The sequence below is a fragment of the Neomonachus schauinslandi genome, chromosome 4, assembly GCF_002201575.2.
Source record: "Neomonachus schauinslandi chromosome 4, ASM220157v2, whole genome shotgun sequence".
Taxonomy (NCBI): Eukaryota; Metazoa; Chordata; class Mammalia; order Carnivora; family Phocidae; genus Neomonachus; species Neomonachus schauinslandi.
Window position 1 is genome coordinate 27,594,445 of NC_058406.1, and position 4,785 is coordinate 27,599,229.

General features: G+C 51.6%; 1 pseudogene; it reads right to left on the minus strand.

The window, feature by feature from the left end:
- Positions 1-3,856: 3,856 nt before the first annotated feature.
- LOC110574903 lies at positions 3,857-4,164 on the minus strand (annotated as a pseudogene).
- Between the last annotated feature and the right edge of the window lie 621 nt (positions 4,165-4,785).

Genomic DNA, 4,785 nt, shown 5'->3' on the forward strand with positions numbered 1-4,785 from the left:
CTCCTTAGAGAAAACTTCCCTGACCATGCCTGGTCCCTCGCATCTCAGCAGCTTGTTGTATTTCTTCTAGAGCACTTATCACCATCTGAAATCAGCCAATTTCCTGGTTTATGGTTTATGCTGCATCTCCCCTGTCAGAATGAAATTGCCACTAGAGCGGGGACCTTGCCTGCCTGCTTCCTGATGGGCCGTGACTCACACATGGCACACAGTAGGAGGTACCCATGGGTATTATTGAACGAGTGAATGAGGAGGACGGAGAGTCACCTGTCACCATGCAGGTCTCCAGACAATAGGGCAGAGTCACACTGACCCTTCCCTGGAGGCCCCGGGCTCTGGGATGCTCTGTGGCTGATGTGCCCATTCCTCTCTGGGCTTCTTACTCTTTCATCCTCGGGGTGCCTGGGTGGCTCAGTTGGTTAAGTGGCTGACTCTTGATTTTGGTTCAGGTCATGATCTCAGGGTCCTGGGATCAAGTCCCACATCAGGCTCCGTGCTCAGCAGGAGTCTACTTGAGGATTCTCTCTCTTCCTCTGCCTCTGCCCCTCCCCCAGCTTGTGTGCATGCATGCTTGCGCTCTCTCTCAAATAAATGATAATAAATAAATCTTAAAAAAATTAAAACTTACTCCTTCATCCTCTCCCCCATAAGCAGCATATTTCTCAGACAGGAAGCTATGGCGTGTCTGATTTATGAACCAAAGCTAAGATATGGGAGGAGGTAGGAGGAGAACAATGGACCCTGAGGGTGGGGTTCAGTCCCTGGTGTTCTAGAGAGGGGAGCCCAGGGATTGCATAGGTGTTCCATGCCTTTGCTTTTCCAAACTCAGGCTAGGTGTGTGGATGGGGTTTCTGACCATGATGACTGCCCTGTGTGAGAATATGAGTTCCCGGTTAGAGGACCAGTCTTGTCAGGAGGCTGCAGAGGGCACCCCCTCGCTGTGTGCGAGTGCTAGGTGTTCCCGAGATCCCTCCCAGAGCCGTGAGTGCCTGCTTGCAGGACAGCCTGGTGCCCGGGTGCAGAGCAGACAATGCAGCAGGAGGTGAGTCATGCTTTGGGCCCAGAAGACCTGAATTAGAATCCTGGCTCAGGCACGTCCATGCTGTGCCACCTTGAGCAAGTGACTTTCTCTCTTTGAGCTAAGAAGAAATGAGCTCTGTTTTTTGGGATTGTGTTTGAAACTCAGTCATCCAGGCCCAGCCGTTTCTGACCTGGGTTCCTAGCCATCTTTCAATACCCAGCCTAAATTGTACCTCCTCTGGGAAGTCACCCCTCCCCCCAACTGGGGAGTCAGGTTCTTCTTCCCCTGGACTTAGCCTGTTCCTCCGATGTCTATAGCACAATGGCATTGTCTGTTTAGATGTCTGTCCCACCACTGGACTGGTGCCCCTTGCAGGCAGGCCTGAAATTTTGTTCAGTTCTGCATCCATCATGCCCAGCATGGGGGCAGACATGCCACAGATATGGTGGTGATACCGCGTGAGTTTGGTCGCTGAGACTGGGTTGATTTCTATTCTCAGTGGTCTCTCTGGGACAAACTTGCCATCCACATCATCCTGCCCTGAACTCATCCAGCACTCCCGGCCCTTCCCCTACCTCCTCAGTGGGGCTGCCCAGAGTGGGACAACATCAATGGGAGCCCCTAAATTACCACGTGCCAGGCATGGTGCTAAACACTCACCCACGTTATCTTACTGAGTCCTCACCGACACACCGTGACGCTATTTTATGCCCACTTTAGACATGAACACACTGAGGCTCAGAGAAGTTCAGTGACTTGCCTGAGGTCACACAACTCATAAGGGGCAAAACTAGTGGTGTGCTGGTCAATTTAACAACTAGCTCTCGAAACAAAACAAAAAAAGCCTGAGTTTGAGGTGTTTGTCACTCTCTGTGGTGCACATACTCCCACAGAATTTCAAGCTACCAACATGGTATCGCTGAACTTGAGGTTGGGAAGAGATGCTCACGATCGGCTCTTGGGTGTGGGTACGAGCCAGCTTCTGCACATGGTGGGGCAAAGCTGAGATTAAAACCCAGGCCTGTTTGGTGCTGATCAATCAGCATTCTAGATTCCTAAGATCTGGTATTAAGTGAAAAGAAGCAAGATACATAAGTGTGTATATCAAAGGGGAAGGAGAGTATACATATGTATAAAAGGATACACATGTATGTATGTGTGCATGTATGTATCTGCTTGTGTGTGTGTATCTTGAAGGATTTGCTAGAAACTGATAACACCACTATTGTTGTTGTTGTTGTTGTTGTTGTTGTTTTCTCCAGGGAGGAGAACTGTGTGGCTGGGATACAGGGCAGGAGAGAGGTTTACTCTGGGTGTCCTTTCTGCTCTTTGAATTTTGAACCATGTGAGTCCATTAACTATTTTTAAATTTTTTTTTTTAAGATTTTATTTATTTATTTGACAGAGAGAGACATAGTGAGAGAGGGAACACAAGCAGGGGGAGTGAGAGAGGGAGAAGCAGGCTTCCCGCCGAGCAGGGAGCCCGATGCGGGGCTCGATCCCAGGACCCCGGGATCATGACCTGAGCCAAAGGCAGATGCTTAACGACTGAGCCACCCAGCCACCCCCCATTAACTATTTTTGAAAAAAAGAAAAAACAAACAACAAATCCCGACAATGAACCAACTGCAAACAAACGCTGGGCCTGCCCCTCTTTGCAGCTGGGCCTGAGGCTGGGTGGGGTGTGCTGAGTGGCTTGGCTGGGGCTGGTGTTTTGGTGGCCCCCGGCCTGTGTAGCCAGGCTGGCCGGGACAGGGGGACGGAGGGGGAGGCCCCTGTCTTCCCACAAGTGAGGAATAGGTGTACTTGTTTTAATTCTCATCCACACGGTTTGGTCACTGAGACTCTGGCACTGCACTCTAAACTCAATTAGAAATTTAACAAACCTTATAAATCCTCCCTAGCCTTAGCCTTGTAAATCTCCAAAGTGGGGCCAGCTTAGCACTTATCCATCTCTGGCTTAATGACCTCCCCAGCCCGGCCTGACAATGATTCAGGGCCAGTGACGGGTCTAATTAGTGAGCACAAACTGCAGCCGCAGCCGTTGGATGAGGGGAGGAGGAAGAGGGAGCCTGGTCCCTGCCCAGGGGCGTTAGGGAAGTGGGTCCTGACCCTTGTCCAGTCTGGGGGCTCTGGCACACAGGAGAGGGGCAGGGAGGGGTGACAAGGGCCTGATGGACTTCCCTAGTTAATGTCGCCATGAAGGTGGTGTGTCTTCCTTGGGAAGGCTGTTGGAGGCATGCCACAGGTAACGCGACTGCATGAGGACCATGTGGGACCCAAGTAGTCTCCTAGCAAGGCAACAAGTTCGTGGGTGGACCTGAGGCTGTGTTGACAGCCAGTCAGCATCAGCGTGGGCAAGTTTTGAGGGTGGGTTCTGATCTTCCAGGGCCCGAGGGAATTGTATTCTAGAGCAACGCATGTGAAATCGCAGGAGGTCCAGATAGCTCCATTTTTAAGGGTGAAGGGTTCAGGATTAGTGAGAAGATGGATTTTCCAAACGAGCTATCCTTGTGAGGTAGTGAGTTCCCCGTCAGTGGATAGACAGCCCAGAATCCGCTACTATTTTTTTTTTTTAAGAGTTCAGCTTTTTTTTTTTTTTTTTAAAGATTTTATTTATTTATTTGACAGAGAAAGACACAGCGAGAGAGGGAACACAAACGGGGAGTGGGAGAGGGAGAAGCAGACTCCCTGCCGAGCAGGGAGCCCTATGCGGGACTCGATCCCGGGACTCCAGGATCATGACCTGAGCTGAAGGCAGTTGCTTAACCAACTGAGCCACCCAGGCGCCCAAGAGTTCAGCTTTTTATTGACCAGGTTACAGAAGAGGTGTGGTCAAAAGAGACCAAAGCCCACATCAACATCAGACTCCTCTGATTCTTCATTCTTTGCTTCTAGGCAGCCCTGGTGGAGGGAGCGGGACCTTCTTTGGGTGCAGCACCAGCTGCTAGGGGCGGCTCCCCCAGCCCCTACAGAGGAGGCTCCCGATGTTGACATTGGTCAGGGTCTTTGCAAAAACCAGGCCAGAAAGGTTCAACATTTACACCCCCTGCTTTAATGAGGGCATTGATCTTATCCTCTGCGACCGTCTGTTCATCGTTGTGTGGGATGTAGATGCAGCCCAGCTCCGAGACGGAGGCCATGGCGCGGGTGAGTGCTGAGTGAGAGTTTCCGGGTGTGGTGCTCGCCGCCAGAGGAGATGAGGGCCTCACCCCAGTGCAGCCTTAGCTTCCTTGGAAGGACCGAGCACCTTAGCAGCGGCTGAGGAAAGGGCCAGCATCCTCTACTATTAATGGAACCCCAGCTGTGTGTCAGGCCTTTCACACATCAGATGATCTTCAGGTCCATTTTACAGATGAAGAAACAGATGTTCAGGGAGGTTATGTAACATGTACCAGGACATTCAGAACCAGGATTGGAATGCTGGCCTGTCTGGCTTCAGGACCCGGGGCTCCCCCTCCATGCCTCTCCCCATCTCTGCTGAAGGTGCGCCCTTCAGGCTGCTCCTCCCCTAAGAGGATGCTCACGATGATTCTGGGCACAAAATGATTCAAGGCCCCAGAGCCCAGAGCCACAGTCTCCTGGCAACATGGGCTGCTTTCGATAGGCTGTTCTACCATGTTCAGCGCCCTGGTGGGAAGACGAGGGTCCTCTCTCTCTCCAATCTTTCCCTCCTCCCTTGCTCTCATTCTTAGGCCTCCCTCTGGCCTCTGTCTGGCCCTGATTCCAACTCCCACTGAGTTATTTGCCAGGAAGTTGGGGGT